This window comes from Podarcis erhardii, assembly GCF_964252035.2.
Source record: "Podarcis erhardii genome assembly, chromosome: 5".
Classification (NCBI taxonomy): domain Eukaryota; kingdom Metazoa; phylum Chordata; class Lepidosauria; order Squamata; family Lacertidae; genus Podarcis; species Podarcis erhardii.
This window is the reverse complement of record NC_138509.1, coordinates 2,736,799-2,762,463: the sequence shown is the minus strand read 5'-3', so window position 1 is coordinate 2,762,463 and position 25,665 is coordinate 2,736,799. Positions and strand designations below refer to the sequence as shown.

At 41.9% G+C, this 25,665-nt stretch overlaps 1 long non-coding RNA gene across 2 annotated transcripts in view; it reads left to right on the top strand.

Annotated features, from left to right (window-relative positions):
- Positions 1-209: 209 nt before the first annotated feature.
- LOC309341735 overlaps positions 210-25,665 on the top strand; it is a 55,486-nt gene continuing 30,030 nt past the window's right edge. Inside the window, exons 1-3 of one of the 2 annotated variants that reach the window (XR_014156549.1) lie at positions 235-250; positions 925-989; positions 1,603-2,163. This is a non-coding gene — a long non-coding RNA (uncharacterized lncRNA). Of the gene's footprint in view, positions 251-924; positions 990-1,602; positions 2,164-25,665 lie in introns of those variants that run through there. The other variant, XR_014156548.1, reaches the window with a different exon arrangement.

The following is a 25,665-nucleotide window of genomic DNA, read 5'->3' as shown; positions in this document are numbered from 1 at the left end:
AGGCGTCTCTGATTGGTTGGCCATGAAAACATAGAATGTGAAGGGGGGGGGGCTGCGATCTCCCACATTTGTACTGTATGATAGTTGTGTAATCCAATTTTATGTACTGCAGTAAAGCAGTGCAGAAGATGCTGCCTGCCAGCAGATGGCACCAAAACGGAAAAAGTCGGCACAAAGTCAGACTACAGTGGACAAAAGGCTTCAGATTTCTAGCGCTCTTAGTTCCACTAGCCTGTTTTTGATATGCAAGGTAAGTTAGGAGAGGGTTCGGTGTTCCTCAGTGCTGGACTGCGTACATCTGTCACGTACTGTGTAAATGTAAGATTTCTGGTGATGATGACATGTGGTTAATTTATAGTAATTGTTTCATACCACTGTGCTTTCTTAACAACTTCTGTTTCAGATTGTATAATTTGCAGAGCAATATCCATCTCTGAACACACTCACACACACAACTTTTGGTAGATACCCAGAGTAAACTGCCCTAAGGTGATCTCCCCCCCCCCCAATGGAATATAAAGTTGAGCCTCTCTAGATTTTAAACATGCTAATAATTTAAGGCTGCATGGTTGCAATTTTAATTTATTCATTCATTTATTTATTTACACTGATACTGAAGCCTCGGTAGTTGCAGATAAGGCCACTGTGAGCAAGTTGCTAAGAACTGTACTGTACTCATGGCAAACAGACAGATTTGTACATGATTCATTTTGTGACTGAGAAAGGTTGGATTGCACGTTCAGATGTGTGTGTTGCAGGATAGCATATTCTTGCTTTTAAAATCAAACTTTTTCCAGTGAATTTTACATTTTAAAACAAGGTCTGTGGTTGGCTAATTTGAACTGTCACCCATTTCATATTATATTCTGTGCTTAACTGGCAATAATTTCTTCCAAACTAACATTTATTTTCTTTTAAATACAGGATCAAAGCAAGAGAAGGTACCAGGTGCCAGTTATTATAATTCTTGTCCAGAAATAACACAAAAGGTAAGGAATTGGCTTCATATCTAATCTGTTTTGGGATTTATTTATTTTTCAAAAACAAAATTTAAAATTAGACTTTGAAAGGCTTTCTGTTTTTGACTAGATAACTGGCACTTTTTCTTAAACTGTTATCTGCTACATAAATTGTATTCCAAATGTGTGGTTAAGTATGTACCAGATATTGCTATGTTTCCTGACATTCATTGAAGTGTGGAGTGTGGAGTATGGAGTGTGTGTGTGTGTGTGTGTGTGTGTACACACATATTTTAAACCTTATTGAAAAGATGCCAGACATTGCCAGCAAAGGAGTAGTGGCTAGTGAATCTTCATCGTCATACTGATTTTGGATCTTTTTGCATATTTCTTTAAAAATGTTCTTTTTCTTGCCCTCTTTTACCTCTCCAGCAAATATTTTAACAGTTGTAGTAGCAGCATAACCCCATCCCCCCCCTCAAAACACCAGCCAGTTTTAATGATGGGCTCCAGAGATCTTTGATTGCAATAGCCCAAGGGTTAGTTCAAATATGTCTTTACTCAATGCAGAGCCTGTTTGTTTCGAGAATTATTGAAGGCAAAACATCTCTCAGTGATCAGAAACAGAATCTTGAATTTGCAGATGGTGCCTGGAAGATGCAAGGAAGGGAAATTGCGAAGGCCTTGTGTGTCGGTGCCTTGAGTGGACACCACACTGGGCAAGTCTTTAGTTAGGCTGAAGATAAGAAGCTGGCAGGGCCCCACGCAGCAGCATCCGTCATATGGCACATCCTTCTAAGAGGCAAAATCCTTTCAGTCAAGTATTTTCTGGGGTTAACTTGAAACACTGCATATCGATGCCTTGCATTACTGAGAACCTGGAACTTCTAGAGCAAAAGTCATAGAAGTGAAGCAGTTCTGTCAACCTAGTTAATGTAATTAAGGAGGTTCAAATCCGGGCCAAGTTATCTGCATTCCCTACATAGCATCTTGGTCTTTTTTGAATGCCATTATTTCATCAGGAATCCATCCAGGCAAAAAAAAAATGCAATTCTCAGGAGAACAGATTTGCATTAGCCAGGGTTATAGCGCAAACACAATATCTAACCAATAACATTTTCCCCTTCCATTTTCAAGGGGAAATGTTCCTCTTTTTAGGATGGATTTCAGTGTATCCTTCAGTACAAGGAGGGCAGTTTTCCTAAGCAAGCTTTCCTGGGGGTAAATTTCATTGAAATTAGTAAGATTTACTTCTGAGTTAATGTGGTTAGATCAGGCCATACGTTTCTGTGGGAAAAGGGGGGGGGGAGATTGTAGTGAGGTAAAATAATATTTTTTAACATGAGTAAATGACATCAGATTGAACAAAATACTCATTGCTTCCACTGAAGTCTTTCTCAAAGCTTGGGTTAACAATGAATTCATTCTCTATGAGGTTTTCACTTGCAGTAAGTTATTTTTTAAAATTTTACAATTAAAATTAATAATTTATATTACATCGTGTTAATGCAGACCAGACAATTGCAAAAGCAGATGCACAATCCATTCTGAGATAATAGAAAGCCCCCTCCACTATCTCATTGAATTGAATGAGAGAATTCAGTGCATCCAACAGTGGTTTTGATTTAAAACAACTATATTTTCTCTACTTTGGTTTAGCATAAAACTTGAGGCAGCTGTCAGTTTCTTCCCTTGTCATTTGAATTTATAAAAGAAGGAAGAGAAAACTTTGCGTAGCTTTGAAGTGTTTATAAAGCATTTAGCTTTAGCACAAATCTAAACAAATGCACAGCGCAGTCTGTTTTTCCAGTTCGTAAGAGCTGAGCTGGGGGAAATCATGTTATTTGATATGTGATTACTCCAAATGACAAGAAAGTATGAAAACAGCAAAAATAAGGTTGCTAGTTTCAATGTATCTACTTTATGCACTAATCCTAACTTCATTACTTATGTGGAGACATGTCATAGGCAAATGACTATTGATCTCTAAAGCAACAGTGTCTACTGTTCTTAAGACATGTTTTAGGAAGTATGCTTCTTTTCACAACAGTTGAAAATGTTAGCTCCTCTTTACATGATGCACAGTATTTACAGAGATCAATGCATTAGATTAGCAAAGGGGAATTTAAGCAAAAATGATACCGTAGTAAAATAACATTCATCACACGTAGGGGTTGAATATTAATTTTTTAGGTTAGTTATTGTATATAGGCTTATTCCCTCTATAAAGATGATTCTCCCATTTAAATAAGGTTTTATATTTCTGAAGAGTGTTTTGCAATCCTGTGCATAATTACATGGGAGTAAGTCCCACTAATGCCAAAGAGGTTAACTGCCAAGTAAACATGTACAGGCTCAGCTGTGAGGGCAAATTAACAACCTGTAAATGCAGCTGAAAATAACTCATATACAAGATTTCAAGTCTCTGTATTTTCAGTTTATTTGTTTTTACAGGTCCAAAGAGATCTGTTTTCTTAACAGGTTCCAGAGATCAGTTATGAACTAGAGATCTTGTTCATTTACAGTTTTAATAACTATTATGTTGCATAATAAAAGCATGGTGCTTTGCCCTCCAGAAAATTCATCTCTTTTTCGTTAGGTAACATTAGTGTAACATTTTTTGTATTATTTTCAAACGTAAAAACTTGGAAGCCTTCACTTCTGTATTCAGAGAAATCATTTGGTAAATGTGAATGCGGATGCAGTTTCAATAGCCTCGTGAAGCAACTTTGCAAAGTAAGAGAAAGCAATACTAGTAAGTACCAGTGAAGTGTGTGTGTGTTTGTGTTTTAAAAGGGGGAAAGCTTAAAACAAATAGGAATGTGGTTGACTGTATAAAACCTGCCTCCGTTTTTAATTAGCAAATAACACCTCTGAGGGAAAATGCTTGTCTTCTACTTTTCTTTATAAATCTAAATAATGTAATGCTTTCATATTTCAACCTGAAATACAGTATGGAAATTGATATGTACAAAGTTGAGGCCTGAGTATATAATTTCTGCATTTCAAACTTCTTGTTTTCCATAGGCAACAAAACAGAAAACATCAAATAAACTCATCCCCTTTTGTTCAAAAATAATTACAATTACCCTACCCAGTTGCTTACTTTAATTTTGCTTCACTTCATGTTAAATATTTAGTTAAGCACTTTGCCTCCCATTGATTTCAATGCTGCCCTTGGTTTTCAGGTTACTGGTATCTAGTATCAACAGCATTATTTTCTATTTTATATCGTTACAGAGAAATAAGAATACTGCAGTTGTGCGCATTTGTGTGTCTTGTTACTGAATCAGTATCTGTGCAAACATTCAAATAAATAGACACACGCACAGGTTTTGTGATGCCTTAAATGCTAACCAGTTTTAGATATATTTGATGCATCGGATGAAGTGGACTCTAGCCCACAAATGCTTGTGTCTCATTAAATTTTTCAGTCTTTAGGGTGCCACAAGACTTTCTGTAAAAGCCAAGGGCTGCAATTCAATGCATATTTAGCCTAGGCTCTGGGGCGAGGGTCACTAGCCCATCACCCTTGGGTGCAATGGCATTCTTGAGGCTGTCTCCTGGATCCCATGGGTTTCTGAGCCCCCCTCCCTTCTTCACTTCAGCCTTTGTCATGAGAAGGTGAGACTGGATACATGTTTTCTTTCTAAGAAATGATGTCCCTTCCCACATCCCCTGTCAGTTGCAACCACTTTTCAAGGCTTAGGTTGGCACCTGAGCAGCTGCAGAGAGTGAAGTGACCAAGAGGAGAGGAGGGAAAGGAGGAGAGGGTAGAAAAAGGAGTGGTGTGGGAGACGGAGACGGAGGGGAGGGGATGTCACAGGAGCTGGGACAGAGGGGGAGCAGAGGGAGGATAAAGTAGCAGCTGCAGTAGAGAGAAGTGGGTTGGGCCACTCTGCTTACCTGACCTCCCTCCAGCGAAGGGAGTGGTGGCAGCGGCGGCAAGTTGTGCTGGCAGGAGCACCAGATTGACTCCCCCGATGTGTGTTTACATTGTGCCCACCTCAGTCCCAGTATGTGGCAATGACTGGAGGGAGGTCAGGTAGGAGGCACAGCCCTGCAGTGTCATCTTTTACTGAGTAGCAGGGGGAGAATGGACGTATTTGCGCATGCGCATGCGCGCGTGCACACACACACACACACACACGTGTGTGTGCACACATACTGGATCCATTAAAAGTGATCCTCTTGAAATTGCGCCGGTTTCCCACTACCACCAGAACCATCAGATTGCAGATCACATCTGTCTCCACTGCTGATTCATAAAAATTGTAGATTTGGTGCTTTCCCGTACTGCCGTGGTGCACAGACATGGATCTGCATCACTCAGAGATACTTATACATCCTCATAGTTGTTTTTACAACGGATCTGCTCAAAACCACTATCAAATCATAGATCACCTCTCTGCACACAGATATCCTCTGTGACACATGAAGATCTGTGCCTCGGATCAACATTTTCCTAGTGGTTGCAAGCATTGGATATGTAAATTTAACACTGTAAACTTAATTTTGTACAATCGGGCAAATTCAAGAAACTCTGTTTTAATTCTCCTCTATCCAACTTTTACTGAAACAATAGTTGACAACAGAACTCTGCAAGTGAAAGGGATGCAGCTTTATGCTGTTCTCTGTAGTCCTTGTGGGCTTACATGCCTTAATAAATTACTTCCAGTTTAGGGGTTTAGACTGAGCTGTTTGTGTTTTTCCATTCACAATATATTTCCAACAAGTGTAGCCAACAGAGACTTTGGTATTTTTCATTGTGAAATAGTTATGGAACATGCTTTCTCCCATGTGCTGCATCTTGACCTCTGTCATGAACCAAGGCCACCATCGTAAGGATGGAACTAGAAAGGAGAATAGCAGCTCACTAAATCCCACTTCCTGTCACGATAACAAGAAGTTATGAGAGCACTTTGCAGGATGACACCAATGTAATTTCCATTGCCATTCCTGTTCCATGTTATCAACTACTGGTCAGTACTGGGGAAGCACAGCCCCACTTTCTCTCTTGACATATTTGTTAATAGAGGGGGCGGGGACATCCAAAATGGGCTTTCCCTAAATATAGGAAGTAAGGGCAAAACACAGCAGTCGATGCTGGGAAGTGATTGGTCTTCATCCCATAGCAACAGAAGAAGGCAGGTTGAGCAACCTGGGTTGAGCAACAGCAGCCATAGAATGAGGCAAAGCCAGCCACAATCATCTACACCACTTTTTAGCACACATTTATGAAGCAGGCAAACTTCCTCGCATTCACTGTCCACTGTCCATGTTCAGCCATAGTTTTAGCCCTCAGGAAAATGTGTAGTTGGATTTTTTTAAAAGAAGAAGAAGGATAGCACACCACCATTAGAGCAGTTTCCAATGATTTCTTGTTGTGCAGAAATAGGATGTGTAACTTTCCTCCTCCTTCCTGTCCCTTTGCCTGAAATTCCAATATATCTCTGTATGAGGAACTTGTGCATTTCTTAGGCAGGAGGGATGCAAATACCACATTTAAGACACAAGTTAGAGGTACCTGGCCCCTAGTCCCCCTGCCCGGACCCTGGATAGACAGGCCTCTACAGTGGTGATGCCAAAGATGTTCTATGTCTCACACATTGCCACCATCCACTGCCCCCTGCAGGATACAGGTCCTTTTCCTGCTCCACCCTTCAAAATTGTGACCATTTTCCTTGTATAAAAGTAAATGGCAAAAATAGAATTTGCTGGGAAAGGTCTCTAACCAAGAAACTTTCTCATGCAGGAATAAATTATGTATTCTGTCTGTAGCCCCTTCATAAAGCCTACAGTAGAAGCACACACAAGACACTCTGGTTGCAAGGACAGAACCTGGCCTTGAAGGTAACTTTAGCAATTGTGCCATCTAGGATCTTGGAGGGTAAAATATTAAAACATGCAAACAAAATCTCTACATAGGCATTTTTATATTTTTTTAAAATAAGGCTCAGTTCAGAAAATCATCTTACCTTTAAAAGTTGACATTTGCCTTCACTTTTTCCACTTTACTACTCTTAGCCACTCAAATGTCAATGGCGCTGCCCATTCCTCCTTGTTGTAACAGCTGTGTGGTGTCACCTCTTTGCTTCTCTTCCTTCAAACCCAAATGAAAACCCTGCATTTCCTGTGTAGCTTCACTTTAAGCCACTAGGGCCCATCTACATGGAACAGAAACATACACAACAAATGTTGCTGCCCCATCGTCTGCTATATCTGTAGTACTAGTAATAGTAACAGTAGCAGCAGCAATATATAATTACACCCCACATTTTCCCCAATACCTCATGGTAGCAAATTTATCTCCTTTCCTCTGAGGGTTAGGCTGAGAGATAGTGACTGGCCCAGGATTATCCAGTGAGCTTCATGGCTGAGTGACGATTTGAATCCTGGTCTCCCAGGTCCTAGACCAGCACAAAATGGTGAATGTTTGTGTAGTGTTTTGCACATGAAAGTATCGCTCCGCTAACTCAAGGACAGCCTGGGTTTTGGTCCTAGGGCACCCCACCTCAACCAATGTTGCTACCAAAATTGAACATTGCTACAGAAATTGGCTAGAAGTAATAACTTTTAAGATCCACTACTTTTGGCTATAAGCTTGTTTTCCTTTCCCATATAAATCCATGAGACTTAAGTGAGTCTAACAAGCTGGATTGTGTCTATAATGGCCTTTCAGGATCAGCGAAGGTCGGCCTCATTCAGCCTTCCATTTCTAGTGGTGACTAGCCAGATAATCTGGGCACTCAGAAACAGGACATGAAAGTGATCGACTTTCCCCTGTGGTTTGTCCCTAGCATCTGGTAAGCAGAGTAAATGCCGCCTCTGTGCATGCACAACCCATTTAGCAATCATAGCTAATAGCTGTTGATTGCCTCATCTTCTCATTCATTTTAGGGGGATTAATTTGGACATGAGCAAGCAATTCCAAGAACTGTGCTCTTTGTACACAATCCAAAACACTTTTAATATTGAAAATACAGAATAGGTGTGGAATGATAGATAAAGATATGTTTTCTTTACATTTGCTTTTCACGCCCTTCACAAACTCCCTCAAAATTATTATTTCTCAGAGGCCACAGAAGGAAAGTCGATGGTTTAAAAAGCCATAAACTAGACCAAAGTGTCATATGGTCCATCTGAGGCTGGCAGTAGACAAAAGGTCTATTTATATGATGAGAAAGGGGTCCTAGAAGACAAAGGCATGCAGTGATTCTGATGGCAAAATAAATAATCAGACCACTAAATAGATCAAGCATCTTACTCCTACAACAATTATACCAATTCAGTCAATCTAGTGAGATTCTGAGTCGACTTTGTAGAAGCTCAGTGTCAAGGGAGGACAAGCAGATATGTTTGTCTGGTCCAGTGAGACCGTTAAAGATGCACCAGGCCCATCAAATGTTGTTCAGCTGACAATTGCCACTGTTAAAAGTGTGGTGCCTATTTCTCATGAAATTTAAGAAGGTGCTGTAAGTCTGCGTTCCTCAGTGCACACAGAAACACATTGCACCTTCCCTTGGGACCCTTGTCAGGTCTGCCAGTGACTGGGATGGAGGGGAATGTGGTCCTCCTCACTAGGCCCACTCTCCTCCATGTGGAGTGCCTTACTTTTCTCCATAGGAATGTAGGATTGAACTGCAAGAAAACTGGAGAGAAGCAGCTGCATCCTCAAAAATCTTTGGTTGTGGGAGAAGTCTATTGCCACCAGAAACCCTTAAAGAAACATATCTGTGATTCCTATTGCTCCCATGCCAAAATGGTAGAATCTGCCCTCGCAAGAGGATCACCCCAGCTATCATTCTGAAGTTTGTTAGGCTCCTGAAAACCCCTTAATGTATCTGCCTACAGTTTTGCAGGCTTAATCCAGCGTGGAGGGGTTCTGCAATGCCGGCATATTTCATTGATTTCTATGAAAAGTGGGGAGGGCTCTATAGCCATTTTTTAGATTCCTCATTATAGTGAACAGAGAAAAACATAGCTTCATTGTTAACATATCTAATTTAAAAAAATTCCTTCCAGTAGCACCTTAAAGACCAACTGAGTTAGTTCTAGGTATGAGCTTTCGTGTGCATGCACACTTCTTCAGATACACTGAAACAGAAGTCACCGGACCTTTCTATATAGTGAGAAGGTGGGGAGGGGTATTACTCAGAAGGGTGGTGGGAATGGGTGATTGGCAGATAGCTGCGATGAGCCTGTTGACGACTCTTAACGACTGCAATAGGTCTAACAGGAAAAAGCAAGGGGTGAGAAGGTGAAAAATGGTTCCAGTTACAGATAGGTAGCCGTGTTGGTCTGCCATGGTCAAAACAAAATAAAAAAATTCCTTCCAGTAGCACCTTTTTTTATTTGGTGAAAAATGGCTTTGTCATGTATAATGAGATAAGAATCCAATGTCTTTGTTCAAACCAGGTCTCTCCATAGTTTTAAGTTTGGTGATAAGTTGCAATTCAGCAGCTTCTCTTTCCAGTCTATTTCTGAAATTCCTTTGTAATAGAACAGCTACTTTGAGATCTTGTATAGAATGTCCTGGGAGATTGAAGTGTTCTCCTACTGGTTTTTCTGTCTTGTGGTTCCTGATGTCGGATTTATGTCCGTTTATTCTTTGGCGTAAGGTCTGGCCTGTTTGTCCAATATAGAGAGCTGAAGGACACTGTTGGCATTTTATGGCATACACAATGTTAGACGATGAGCAATTAAATAGTCCCGAGATGGTATGTGTGATGTTGTTGGGGCCTGTTAGACCTATTGCAGTCGTTAAGAGTCGTCAACAGGCTCATCGCAGCTATCTGCCAATCACCCATTCCCACCACCCTTCTGAGCAATACCCCTCCCCACCTTCTCACTATATAGAAGGGTCTGGTGACTTCTGTTTCAGTGTATCTGAAGAAGTGTGCATGCACACGAAAGCTCATACCTAGAACTAACTCAGTTGGTCTTTAAGGTGCTACTGGAAGGAATTTTTTTATTTTGTTTTGACCATGGCAGACCAACACGGCTACCTATCTGTAACTATATCTAATTTAGTTCTGAATAATGAGTTGAATTGGAAAGATATAGAGCAGCTCCAAAACAGTTTGGGCTGCTTCCAAACCCACAGTAGATTTCTGTGTTTGTATTGTGATGACTTCTTTTGTAATCATGCAGTGTCATAGGATTGTAGAGTTGTAAGGGCCCTGAGGCTTCCCTAGTTCAACCTCTTGCGATGCAGAATTTGATTTATATATCCTCCAGCAAAAACTATTCATTTGGTTCAGGTTCAGTTTAAGTGATAAGACATCTGCTTCTTCTGTAGAAAAGCACTGAAGCCAGTCTCTGCCTCATGTGTTAAAACTTTAATTCCATATGTGTGTGTGCGTGCTAATAATTAGAAAGGTGATTCATAATAACATTTAGCCATATTGTGTCTGTACTTCACATTCCGAATGACTTCTGTATCCATTTTCCTCAACCAGATTTTTATGCTTCTTTAATGCCAAGGCTTGCAGTTTTAGAGAGGAATTAAGTAGCATAGGATACAAAAATGTCTTCAGTAATTATTCCTGACCAGCATTTTGGCTCTAAAGTACAGTACAGTAGTACCTCAGGTTACATACGCTTCAGGTTACATATGCTTCAGGTTACAGACTCCGCTAACCCAGAAATAGTGCTTCAGGTTAAGAACTTTGCTTCAGGTTGAGAACAGAAATCATGCTCCAGCGACGCGGCAGCAGCAGGAGGCCCCATTAGCTAAAGTGGTGCTTCAGGTTAAGAACAGTTTCAGGTTAAGTATGGACCTCCAGAAATAATTAAGTACTTAACCCGAGGTACCACTGTAATGATCTCAAATTGTACTGCCCACAGAAAGTTTGTCTGCTAACAAACCAATGGACCTTTTACAGAACTGCTGTGTGTGGTAGAGGATTCTGAATTCTTTTTCAGAGTACCCACAGACAGTTTAGGAGGTATAGTCTCCAGGTTTCTTGGGCCTCATCAAAATCCTGTGTGACCTAGAACATACAAAATATTATTCTGCAGCAACATTTTGCATTTGGGGCCTATGTGTCTCTGAGGGGGCAAACCTGTGCCTGTGTGTTGTTTTTTCCTGACGCGCTAATTTTCTATTTGGAAGGATTTACTTGTATGTAGGAACATTCAATTGTGTGCCATCGCCTTTCACTCTGAAATGGTACAGCTGAGACATTGTTTTACTACCTCAGTGAGAACTAGGACATCATCTCTGACCATAAAGAGCATTTGTGTTCACCAAACTGTCTTTCAGAGAAATTTAGCTGCCGTTGCTAAACTTCTCATTGAATAAATCTTAGTAAGTGTCTAGGGAAATCCTGTGTTCTTTGGAGTACTGTTTAAAATCCTTGCAATGCCCAAACAGCATTATTTTTTTGTCATGGAGGTAAAAGTCCACTCAACTTGTTTCAGTTTGCTAGGCTGCACTGTTTCTCTTATTTGTTTCATGGTACTATTTTTACTATATTATATTTAGTGATGTTCTAACTATGTTAGCCAGTCTGAGCATCCTTGGACAGAAGAGCAGAGTAGAAATATATAGAAATAAAAATGATGGAAAAAGATTTGTGCTTACAAGATCCATTGCAAATGGGCAAGGGTGTTTCATTTTGCTGCTTCATTCCATAAAATTCCGGTGGTTTACAAGTCCTTCTCCATCCCTGGGATGGGCAAAAGAAGCTGAAGAGCTCGCATGGTGGTGTCGCCTGTGTGCAACCTGAAGCTGACCCAGGAAATGTCAAAGGCAGATGAGGCAAGAGGGAAGAAGTTCCATGCAATGTCAATTTTCTTTTCGGTAGCTTGAGAGAGAGAACAAAGACCAACTCCCACAAAATGGATATTTGCAACTGAAAACCTTTCTCATGGGATCTAAGTTAAACACCACATGAAAGCTAGCAGAGATACATTCTAAGTTAACGTACTTAAGAACTTTTAGGCACTCTGCTGCTCTTGCTTAGCGTCAATGGAATTTTCCGATGTTACACCTCTAGCAATAGCATTTCAATGTACAATTTAACAGTTATACTTAACATGGATGAGCCCTTGGATAGGCTTTTGATGGTTGAGCTAAAGCACATGTGTAATCTTGATACTGTAGGTTATTTACACTGACATACAGTTCTGATATTCTGTGTTAATAAGAATTTTATCTATTAGCTTACCTGAAACCTGGTTTAGAACTTGCCTGTGGCACTTCAACAGCTACAGTGGCTTTATGAGAAAATATTCACCAAGCGTTTAACAGGGGACAAATGCATCCACTGTCATTGTGCACTGAATACATTTCATTTTTTAGCATCCGTCTCTACTGTGATTTATATTTTTATCACACTTACAGGATCGTATTTGAACAGTTCAGTTTGTTCCCATCAGCAAGGTTCCTGGAATAAAAAACACCAATCCCTGTGCCCTTACCTTTTGGGTCCATCTAATTCCATCTACATTTTAGCAGTCTACAGGTTTCATTGTCGAAATGTAATGCAATAACTGGATTGTTGGGCTTGAACTTGGGGTTCAGATTCCTAGCCAGGTATGAAGCTCTGTGGGTGGCTTTGGACAAGTCAATGTTTATTACCATCATCTACCTCACAGAGTTGACCTGGGGTCTATGTAAGGAAGAAAGCTAATACTACTTCTAATGAATGGTGGTGGTTAATAGACAAGAATGAATTATGTACCACATATGCAGTGGGTTCAGATGAGAGAGAAAGATGGCTATATAGTTTGAATCAAATATTTGTACAGTGGTACCTCGGTTTACGAACTTAATCAGTTCCGGAAGTCCGTTCTTAAACCGAAACTGTTCTTAAACCGAGGCTCACTTTCCCTAATGAGGCCTCCCACTGCTGGTGCCCTTCCACCGTTCGGTTCCCTTCTTAGACTGAGGTAAAGTTCGCTAACAACTTCCAGTTTTGTGGAGTTCGTATACCGAATAGTTCGTAAACAGGGCTGTTCCTAAACCGAGGTACCACTGTACTTGGGAAAATCTTGTGTTTCAGTTATATTTCATGCACAATGTCCATGTGTAGTTTGGTTGACAAGAATGCAGTTTGCGTAGTGGTTAGCTCAATGAATGTGGGTTGTTCTTTCACATGCTTTCTGTAAATAACACGTTCGGATTTACTATAAGAGGCAATAACCTGATTCAGCAAACAAAGGAAGAGCAGGAACAGAAAATTCTTTCCCAAGCAGTTGGGGTAGTCTTGGATGCAAGATAAATACTGTACCTCTTACATAGCTTGATGGTCACTCACTATACCTGATCTGTGGCTGCATTATGGCTCAGTTGATTCATGGGGAATTTGAGTGAATGTACAGAGTCTATTTAGAAGAATAGCTTATGCAGGCCAATAACTTTGAGGTCTTGGTGGAGACAAGCAATTTTATCCTCAAAATGCTTTGCAAACAAGTCACAGCGAGCTACCGTTGGTTCTACCACCTCCTTGGGCTGGTCTGTAAAAGGCCCCATACATCCCGGAAAAGCTCTGCTGGACGACATAATGAGGATGGTCTTCACTGCCACTAGCTAGGTAAGCTCGATAATGAGCCCTGACCAGTGTATTCATTCAGCTCTTTCCTCCACTTTCCTAAAATGAAGTCTTTACACATCAGTGAATCTCTTTTTCATGATACATCAGTACTTGCAGAACTTCTTAGGAATGTTTAATTCATAGTCAATGAAAACTGAATGTGGGAAAAGAAAAATATCCACTAAACCTGTATGCCAGGAAAAATCTAAGGAACTTATTGCACACACACAGCATAATATTTTTATTTTAAGTTATGAATAATATATGAATAATAAAGAATGTTAAGTTACAATCAAGAGAGCTTTATTACATTGCAACACAGATTTTTATTAGAAGAGGTATTTGTAATTAGATCAAATACTTTTTAAAATGTATCGCTATAAGTCGGGATCAGATTATATGGGGATAACAAGGTAAAGGAGTCCCCTCAGGAGTGACGAAGCAAGTACTGGCACCGTTGAGATGTGCAGATGGTAGGTGATGTCCAGCTTATCACAACTTTTGCATTCCCCCCCTTCACTTTTTAGTTAGCTGAAGCCTGAGGTTTTCTGATGTGTGCGTTGTCAACCCATCAGAAAATAGCAAGTAGTTCAAAGCAGCTGGTGCACGAATTACTTACATGTCACCACCAGTGTCTGCTATTTAGCACAGTGTCTTTAGCTATTTTAACTGCCCCCACCCCAATGTTTCAGATTGGTCTATACCTCTGGATCTTCACTAATACTCATATTTCTTCAGAACAGAAAAAGGTGTAGATTCCTTTAGTCAGCCTGGACAATGTCACACTGCCTCCCTGCTATGCACGCTGCCTTTCTGTTGTCTGTCCAGCCAGGAGCTGTGAGGATCAGGCAGTTTATGATTACAGTATTCTGCAGCCTACTGCAGCTTGCCCGTGTGAGATCAGAATTTTCTAACATGCTGATAGCGTAGGAAGAGGATTAGTCTACCGTATGTAGATGACAAACAGACTCACTGTGCATTGATAGAGCCTCTTCCTTATTGCTGATCTCAATGGAATGTGGCATTAGTTGGGACAGCTTGCCCAAATTACTTTCCTGTTCCAGTTGACTTTCTGATTGTGTCTCTTTTCTGCCCACCCTGGTGAAGCAGGAGAAAAATCTGGAGAGATTCAGTCGTTCAGTCATACACTTGCCCAGCGATATCTGCAATATTATAGATTGCTTCCTGTGGCCTATTGTATTGACCATTAAAGAAGATGTTTGTTGGCTATGACTATGACAGAATGGATAACCTTTTCCACCCTGGGGCAGTAAATGCCTTCCACGTGTGACACCATAATAAGCATTATTTTTAGGCATGGCTATAGCTGGCCAATATGGTGTGTCCTTCTTGAAAACGGACTTTCATGCTCCCTCCTTAGTGATTTATACCATACAGCAGGGAGGACATGAAGTGCAACATGTTTTCCTATTTGTACTTGTAGCTCTAAATGAGCATTTTGTAATTTGCCACTTATCTTTAAGATTCACAGATAAAAGTGTCAAGAATGCTAAGTTGCAACCCCCAGATCTGGACTCTGTGCCACTGGCTCACACAGGCAGGATAGATCTGCCTGGCTATGTAGCCGCAAATGTTCTGGCTCATTACTTGAAAGAGCTCTGTGGTGCCTGTGTATTGCTGATTCAGTAGTTGGGTTAATACTCTGGCAGGTGGGGGGGGGTGGAGGGGGGAGAGAGATGATAAGAAAAACTGACTATAATACCCTGGAGTAGATGAGGTCATTGATGGATATGATGAATACTAATATTAGGTGACTGCTTATGATCACATCTTCCCCAGTGTAGAAGCCATGATTCAGCTCTGCCCTGCTAGGAGTTGGGTGGGTGGGAGGCAGATATTATTGAATCCTAACCATAAAGTGGGTTAAATCATAATTGGCAGTTGGCCAAGCTGCTCAAGGTCCCAAATAGAATTTATAAAAGGGTTTTAAAGCCGGGAAAGGAAGCTCTGAATTTATGCCAAATCTACATTCCTGAAACAAAAGCTTCATACATTAGCTATGTGTTTATTTAATAAGTTCTGAATTTTGGTTATGCTGTGAGTGTATGAGGGTGGGCAGACTTAATTGGTATACACCCTTGAATGGAGTTGCCACATAGAGTAATATTCAAGTGAATTTGGAGGGGCTCCTACTATAATGCGGGGAGAGGGAGACCTTTTTTCAACCTGAGGGCTACATTCACTTCTGGGTAACTTTCTGGGAAGGATCAGAGGCAAGAATGGGCCAAGCAATTTATCTTTGTACAGTAGGCTAGTTTCTTTTCCCCCTCGCACACCCTTTCCGTCCTCCAGAGAGGGAAGCGAGAGTTCATGGTCACTTTCTGGCCAGGAATAAAAACCTCAAGGCTGATCCATCTACCTCTGAGTTTCACAGAATTCCTGCTGCTGCTTTCAGTCTGCTCCGCCATGGGTCAAGGAAAGATTGTATTGTAGGAACCAAACCAGGGCAATCAATCCTCAGGTGAAATGTCTGAGGAATTTCAGGGAGAAAGCAAAAGAAGAACAAGAAGAGGGGCAAGCTCTGAATTAGAATTTAATATAGGAAAGAGATGCAGCACTCCACATATACATATACATATCCATTTCTACTTATTATAGACCATTTGTTTGCTGCACATTTACTTTTAAAAATGTAAATGTTTTTCTTAATATTAGACATTTTTAGGGTAATGGTGGATAATGAAAATGGCAACTCGGTTTGCGGGAAGTGAAGAAGAGGCAAAAAAGAGAAAACCATGTTATGGAAATTGCCTTAAATCTCTCAGGTGCAACCAGGACAGATCCTAATCCTAACCTCAACTCACCTGAAAGTGATTCCCATTGAATTCAATGAGTAGGATTTCACTCTGGTTGTAAAAAGAAGAACTGGTGTGTGTTTAAAAAGAAAAAAAATGTAACTGAAATGATATCAGATTAGTTTTTGAACTACTTTAGAATCAGAGAAAGAGGAAATCAGACACAGGGAATTTTTATTTATATGTTATGAGACTGAGATTTCCTGTTACAACACTTAGCCATTGTCTTTATTTTGTTGCAGTTGTGAATTTCTATTGTTCTTCATAATGCTGCTGTTAGAATTTATGATGGTAAAGTTTCCCAAGGAGCGTCATATAAAGGTTGATTCATCAGGAACAAGGGGAGAGGAATCAAATCAACCTTACTCAGTGTAGCATGGGAGGTGCAGGGGGGGCCAGCCGCACCGGGCGCAACATTTTTTGGGGGGGGCGCTCGCACTTGCAGCTCTCTGCCCCTACCTGGCTCACTCACTCTCTCTCACTGCAGTGCTGGCTGTGCGAATCCGATCCGAGCTGCCGGGTCGCCGCCCACTGTGGAGGGGGAGGGTGCCAGGCGTGCGGTGTGGTGCGGAGCGGGGAGAGAGCGAGGGACAGACTATCTGGGGGAGGGACAGTGCAGCGGCCGCCCAGCGCAGCATTGAGCGCGGGAGAGAACCACACCCGACCAGCCCAGGCAGCAGCAAGAAGAAGCTGGCAGCGGCGGCAGGTTAGGGGTTAGGGGCGCAAATTACTTGCCTTGCCCCGGGTGCTGACAACCCACACTACGCCGCTGACCTTACTCAATGGTTGAAGTGGGAATGAAAGCCTGTAACGGGGCGGGGGGGTGCTCTGAATTACTTCAGGCAGCAGTGGCATAGCGTGGGTTGCTGGCGCCCGGGGCAGGGCAAGTCTTGTGCCCCCTAATGGATTGGGCAGCTGGGGTGGAGGCGCGTGTTCCCCCCTTGGGTGCTTTTCTGCCTCCCTCACTCCTTGGTGGAAGGTGGCGTCACCACCCTCCCCCTCCATCCCTCTCAGCCATGCAGGTGGTGGCGGCAGGCGGGGGGGCAGGCTGGTGAGCACCTGTGCTGGGAGAGCTTGGGGCTGCCCTTGGGAGCATTGGCTGCTGGCCATATCCCCCCCCCCCGCCACTGCTGCTGCCGGCAAGACCAGCACCAGGAGCACTGAGTGGCGCTGCTGCTCTGACTGCAGTGACCCTGGTGACTCAGCCTCCGCTGCAGCCTCCTTCCCCCCCCCCCCCCTTGGGAGCAGGCTCCTCCCCAACCTACGCTTTGGGCACTGCAGCGTTCCCCAGGGCCTGCTGCCTGCATCCTCAGCACCTTGCAGGCTGGGTGAACCCTCAGCACTCGGCCAGCCCGGGACAGGCAGGTGTCCAAGGAGAAGGAGGCAGTCCTGAAGCTGGCCTGCCCATGCCTCCGGAAAGCTGCGGGAGCTCAGCAGGGAATCTGTTGTGGGCATGCCTGGTTGCACCCCTCTCAGGATTTTATGCCTTGGGCCACAGCCCCCTTGCCCCCCCCCCCACTCCACTGCCAGGAGAGCAGCCCCTGAAATTTCCTCCTTAGGGGTGGGAGGAGGCCAGCAGTGCCTCCTATTCGCTGCATGGAGGGGGGGGGCTGCTGAGGAGGCGGCTCATTTGGCCTCCAAGGAGTGTGCCACAGCTGTAAAATTAATTCTCATCTACTTTACAAATAATCTTTGTGAAATACTTTGAACACTCAAAATTGCTATACAATTGCTAAATATCCTCCTCATCCTTTTGAGAGTAATTTAGAGTTGTGGGCATTTTCTAACAAATTACCTCCCATGTGCATTTTATGTGGTAGAATAGTGTACAGGGCTGGTACCACAGGGCTCTTACTCAGACATTTGAATGGACTCATTGCACCCATAGCTGAGAACCTTATCAGATGTGCCCTGGAAGGTGGATTGTTGGTGATTTGGAATCTATCCTTGAAGATTCAGGATGCTAATCTTCACCCAGGGATTCCCTTTTACCATCTTATCACATTTTACCTTTGGGATATTGGGAGCCAGTAACTCATTCTGCTGCACCCTCTTCTAGTGTTTGAAGTCATTTCTTGATGCGCAGTTGCATGCTCCCAAATGAATAGAGCCATTCCGCTTTTCCTATCAATTCATAATTATTTATCACAGCTATAGGCAAACTATTCTTCACATTTGGTTGAATAATTTAGTTTAAAAATTACTTTATAGACCTATCAAAAGAATTATTAGTTGATACCATTTGGAGAAGCACTGTGACATATTTTGGGATGACCTTTTTATTATTGCCTTCCGGGCATATTACACAAAACTGATTTTGTATTTGGAATTATTTTGCTAACAAAAACTATGTTATCTTTGGGATAGGCAACTGGTTGTCCACGTGTCCAATCCAGCCAACATGGGCTTCCGTTCTGGCTCCTGCATGATCTCATTAGGAACATCAACCAATTTCTTCCAAGCCAAGATCCAAGCTAAGGGCTCTTTAGCCCATTCCCTTCGTCTATGAACAGCAACATGGGCTCTGACAGTATTCTCCTCTCTTGTACTCCAACTGCTTGCCCTTGCGTATGAGCCAAGATGTGGGGATGAGCAGCAAAGGTGTAGACCAGGGGTTGTTAACCTGGTCCCTACCACCCACTAGCAGGCATTTCAGGATTCTAGGTGGGCAGTAGGGGGTTCTAGGGCACAAGCTGAATCCTCCTTCCACCGAGCGCTGGGGGGTGGCAAGGAAATTTTACCATCAAGGGGCGGTAGGTATAAAAAGGTTGACTACCCCTGGTGTAGACAAAAAAGGACATTTCTGCTAGTGCTCCAGCTTCAACTTGTGCTCACACTGGGGAGGAAAAAGCTTTTACTTGTGGAAGAACCGATGCTGTTTGCCCTTTTGTCATTGTTTAGTGCAGAATGTGGTGATTATTAAAAAGCAGTTATCAACCAGGCAAGTCTGTCTTACCTCTATGGCTACTTGCTATTCAGTGGTGAGAAAAGCTATGACTTCTGAATACTCTCATATCCACAACAAAGGAGCCATCTCCTCCTTTGTAGACGGTCACCTATCACTTTCATCCTAGTCTGTATGTCTCCCCCCATCCCACAAAAACCCTTCCCATAAAGTATCTTCATCTAAAATTAGCGAAGGACAATCAGCATATTCACATTAGATGAGCATGCAAAATCTTTTCACCCAATAAAATATGACTATGTAGTATTCATTTTGCTGATATATGGAAAAGTTGAAATATTTTGCAAAATTAAATAGTAGTAAATTAAACGATATGAAGACACAGCTGAAGAACTGTGTCTAGTTTGGTGATGTATTTTGTTTTTCAATCTAATCATTTCAGATGATGGTCAGTGGGTTCATCTGCACGTGTAAGTAGTTAATTCTGAACTTGGTTTTATCATTTGCAATTTTCGCTCCCTCTCTGTTGTGTAAAGCATTTATTAGCACTTGAAGGGAACACTTTGTCATTTACAAATGGAATGATACATATTCAGTGAAGGGTCATGTTTAATTGGAAAGGGAGGAGACAAGCAGTGAGGGGTCCAAACAATGTCCTCCATCATGCAGATTCGATAATTAGCAGAAATATGCTGGCAAATTGTGAAATGGGGGCAGTTATGTGAGATGGACCAGCATTTTGGCATACTTGAAACATGCCTGCAAGTGTAAACCTCACACAGTTCATGGTCTGGAAAGCTGATTTTTGGACACCGAACTTAAGTTAGTGTTACCTAAACTTCTGAAACCTAGTGCACAACACATACACACTGATTAAAATTGTAAGCAGGCTTAATTCACACATGAAAAGATTATTCAGAGAGAGAGAGAAATGAGAATAATGGGCAGATATATACCTTGCAACTGCAAAGAACCCAGTTAATATTGTCAAGCATTGAAAATTAACCTATTGTGCTGGATTCAACTGCTACCCAGTGTCTCTTAATGCTTTGATTCTCTCTTGCTCCGCTTCTTACAAATATACAGGGCAACCCTGTATTTCACTCTGTGCATGCAGGAAACATATTTTCTGAGTTGTTGTTTTCTATTCCACCTTTTATCTTACAGGAATCCAGGGTAGTTTATAACATAATAAAAGAAAGCCCAAACAATCCAACAATTAAAATATTAAAACCACATATATAAACAAACAAAAAACCACCCAATGTAGGAAAGCATAATCAGCGGTGAAGCTTCTGGTAACCCCCCCCCCCACATACCCTTCAGGGTAGTGTCACCAAGTGAGGTGGCATTGATGCCCTATGGAACTTCCAACAGGCCAAGACTGGTAGCTGAGCCCAACATGGTGGCTTAATTTTTCAAGGCTCACTTCAGCCTCCGTTGGAGCACCTGGGGTGTTCTAGTTCTGGTATTCAGTTTGGGAATCGTAGGCTGAACAGCAAATGCATGAAATTAAAAAGGTAGCTTATTGTACAAAAACCTTAAGTCTTCTGACATAGCTGATATTTGCTAAAAGAAGCACTTTTGGTTTTATTTATATCTTAATTAAAATATTTATAACCCCACCCTTCATCTGTAGTACAGATTCTTTACAGATACCAGGGCAGTGTAGGCAGTGGCGTCGCAACGGGGGGGGGGGGGCGCCCCAGGTGCCATGTCTGCGAGGGTGACAAGAAGGCATGACTAAGCCACTTCTGGCGAACCAGAGCAGCGCACGGAAACATCATTTACCTTCCCGCCGGAGCGGTACCTATTTATCTACTTGCATTTTGACGTGCTTTCGAACTGCTAGGTGGGCAGGAGCAGGGACCGAGCAACGGGAGCTCACCCCATCACAGGGATTCGAACCATCAACCTTCTGATCTGCAAGTCCTAGGCTCTGTGGTTTAACCCACAGCGCCACCCACGTCCCTGCTCCTGGGTGTAGGAGACGTAAAATGAACAAACTGTACAGTCATCAAATATAAAATAATAAAACATGTAATAAAAATAAAAGTTGGTAAAAGCACCAGCACTAGAGCAGGTTAAACAATTGCTCATGTAAAACCCTTTGAGATATTTAAAATGTCTGGGCAAAGAAGTATGTCTTAGCCTGGCTCCAAAATGATTACAGGGTTGGCATGAGACACACTTTTGGCGGGGAGGGAGAGGTCCACAAAGAGGGCACAGCTACAGAGAAGACTGTCTTGTGTCACCAGATTGTGAATTTCCCTTAATGATGGAACATAGAAAAAAGCCCCCCCCCCCCGGAGTTCTTAAGGCACAGGCAGATTGCTATAGGGAGAAGCGTTCTTTCAGGTATTTGGGTCCCAAAGCATCTAGAGCTCTAAAAGTAAGTGTCAGCATCTAGAATCGGTCTGTGTTATGTGACTCTGCCTGCACTGGTTAAAATTATGGCAGCTGTGTTCTGTAGTAAGTGAAGGTTGAGATGCCTTCAAGGGCAGCCCTTGAGCAATACATTACAGTAACCCCATTGGGGGGGTTTCCAAACCATGGCTCCTCTTAGAAATACCATCCTTGTGCAGGAATAGTTGTGGCTAGTGAACCAGCTCAAGCTGTTAAAATGTGCTTTGCACCACTGAGGCTTCTAGTAGTGACAGTGCTGGTTCTAGGATTACTGTGCCCCCAAGACTACATGTACCTTTTCCTCCAAGGGGAGCAGAAGACCACTGAGAGCAGGCCTTACACTTGATTCTCAGACAGAAGGACCAGCTGCCCACAGCATTTCTGCCTCCTCAGGATTCAGCTTCAGTTTATTGGCAGTTGATTTCCAAATCCAAGCAGCAATGCAACACCTGTACAGCCTCACTAGACTCAGATGACAAAAAGAAATAGAGATGAAGATCATCAGGATACTGATCCTATCTTAGCAAACCATGCAAATCTATTAAAACAGCTTTTCAGCAAGAGTTTAGTTATTTATGTTTCCATAAATAGCTATTGGCACAAGCAACTGACACCACAACAAGTTTAATAATCAGTTGTGTATGTTTGTTTTATATTAGGAACGATTTGTGCAAAAATAGGCAGAGGGCATAGTATGTCAGTTTATCTTCAATATGTGAAATGCAGGGAAAATACCAGCTGGCACAAGAATATGGTCCAGGTGAATGGAAGCCAAGAGGGAGGGGGGAAATGGGTGGCGAGTGTGGACAGCTTGAAGGGCAGAGTTTGAGAAAACTAATGTAGTTAACAGCATCCTTGGTTCTTAATTGTCACGATGGCATTTGTTACCATATAGGTGTGTTGGTGTGAAGTCTGCTGGGGACAGTGCCTGCTCAAGTGACTGCTCACTGAAGTTGTCTACCTGCCCTCCGCCAAGTCACATTGAAGGGAGAGATAGTCACAGTGCCTTCTTTGAGATAGTTGCATCTCCCTCCCCCAAGGTAGCATCAGGGAGTGGCTTGCCCAGTGGGGTGGGCCCACAGCAATAGCCCCCTGGCAGAAGCACTGCCATTTATGATAGGGGAAGGGGCATGAAAGTGGCAAGGTGGGTGTTGGGCAGATACACCTATGGGACCACTCGGTGGGCTCCACTGGTGGCGCCTTCACAACTCAAACCTTGCCACTGCCTCACCTTCCCCTCCTGGTAAGTAGCAGTGACACCAATAATAATAATGCCCCACCCATCTTGCTGAGTTTCCCCAGCCACTCTGGGCAGCTTACAGCACAACATAATAAAAACATCAAGCATTAAAAACTTCCTGATACAGGGCTGCCTTCAGATGTCTTCTAAAAGTTGTGTAACTCTTTTATCTCCTTGACATCTTATTGGAGGGCATTCCATGGGGTGGGTGCCACTACCAAGAAGGCCCTCTGCCTGGTTCTCTGTAACCACACTTCTTGCAGTGAGGGAACTGCCAGAAGGCCCTCGGAGCTGGAACTCAGTGTCCGGGCAGAACGATGGGGGTGGAGATGCTCCTTCAGGCTGTTTAGGGCTTTAAAGGTCAGCACCAACACTCTGAATTGTGTTCAGAAACATACTAGGAGCTTACTGCCAGGAGGCTATTATTGCAGTTCCGTCCTACTAGGCGAGCTACTCCTGGGTAGCACCTTGGCAGAGTTGTGAACTTGTATCTTGTATCAATAATATTGCCACACTCAGAATAAGGTTTACCGAGAGAGAGAGAGAGAGAGAGAGAGAGAGAGAGATTAGTGTTACATTATTTGATGCATGTGTTTTCAAAATTCCAGGCAATACAGATACAATTCATCAGAAAGAAAAGAAGATATCAGTAAAGCTTTATAGGACTCTTTTTTAGCAAAAGGAGGGGGCCGAGTCTGTTTTGGAACACGGTAGAAAAGTCCAAGTGAGAACCACATAGTAATTTAAGAAATACAGTAGATTTTAGACTTATTAGATCATTTGTGTGGGATAGGATCATGGTATGTGCATGTTTTGCTACATGTTTGGACTGGGTTCAAAAAATTCCTTTATTATTTTATTTATGATTTTCAATTTTATACATGTCAATAATTATATAATCATTTTATCATTTCAAAACTTATTATAATAATCCTGCCAATGTTCTTATCTGTTTACAATTTATTTGTAAATAATCAGTAAACCGTTTCCATTCTTTTATAAAAAGTTTGCTATATTGATTTCTTATTTTTCCAGTAAGTTTCGCAATTTCTGCATTTTCCATAAGTTTTTGTATCCATTCTTCCTTTGCTGGGACTTCTACTTCTTTCCATTTTTGAGCAAGTAACATTCTTGCTGCTGTAGTAGCATACGTGAATAAATTTCTATACAGTTTGGGTAGTTCTGTCCCTATAATTCCCAAAAGGAAAGCTTCTGGGGTGTTTGTTTTTTTAACAAATGTTATTTTAAACATCTTTTTCAATTTATTCTTTATCATTTCCCAGTAACCTTTAAGCTTACTACAAGACCAGCACATATGATGAAAAGAACCTTCTTTCTATTTACATTTCTGGTTTTTACTTTTTGAAATATGGCAACCCTAAAAATAAGCACTGAGACAAAGTGCTTTTTAAAATAGTTTACCCTTCTTCCTCCCAAGCACTAGGGTTAGAGAAGGTTGGGTGAGATTCCAGCCCTGGATTGGAAGCTGGATCTATCAAGGAGCAAAGTCCAGCTTTCCTCCTCTGCCTCACCCTCTTAAATGGTTTTGTTTTGCATTTTTGCAACACTTGGGAGGCAGGCCTTTGTGCTTTTTTAGAAAGTGTTTTGAGTTCTGGGTTGGTCTGAATAAATATGGATTAATTTGACGAAATTCAGAGCTGCCTTGACCCACTTTGAACCAAGTCCAGTTGGCTTGTTTCGGTTCAGAATTTGGATTTAATCCAAAGAGGTTGCACAACTCTCCCTGCTCCTTATATGGAGAGTTTGGAGAAATTTTTCTGTTTGAAAGAATGTGAATTGCTTGGGTGTATAATTTTATTTTATCATTATTTCTGTGTACATAGGCTTGGATATGGTGCTTGAATGGATCAGTGTACAGTTCAGTTCATTTAAAATGGTATATTATGCTTCATCAAGTATTATACTTTGGAAAATTCCATAGTGACTTGCATTCTGATGCCATAAGTGTTTGTTGAGTCCATGCTTCTTAACTGAAAATTAAACAAATAGCTGTTACTGCCTATTTTGTACACGCACCTGCATTTATCTGAACAGAAAGAATCAAATCATTATACGAATGAACCCAGGTGCACAGAGTTGAAATGTTGCTCACTCAGAGAATCCGTTCAGCACACCTGAATGCATTTGCAAGTGTAATAATTTAATAAACACCTTTAACATTAAGAAGTAATGACTTTTAAATATTTTTTACATTTTTCAATGTTGCTAAATTACTGAGTCTAGGGTTTACAAATTGAAAGAGGTCTAACAAGAGGACCATAGTACATAATGTAACTAAAATCAAGAGAGCAAGAGACTTTTGAGTGACTGGAGAGCAGTAAAGTTGAAAAAGCAGGATTCCTGGGCAGAGATACTTCATTTACGAGATAATTTCTGTATTCCTGTGAACTTTCCCCACAAAATGGTGCTCAAAGCAGTTCAAAACATATCAAATGAAGAGTGGTAAAGACAATAGTCAAAAAGCATGAGCACAAATCCCCATACTATTACCAAATAAATGCACCATTAAAGAATTTAAACAATTCAGTACAACTGAAGCAGCATGTAAAACAAGGCAAATAAACTGATCTACATGGCAGCACGAGAACGGGCCTTCTCTGCAGTGGCTCCCCGTCTGTGGAATGCTCTCCCCAGGGAAGTTCGCCTGGTGATTATACACCATTAGGCACCAGGCAAAAGTGGTCCTTTTTAACCAGGCCTTGGGTGGACCTGATCAACATCTCATAGCCTTTTAAAATGTGGTTCTTTTGTTTTTATTTAATTTAATATACTGTGA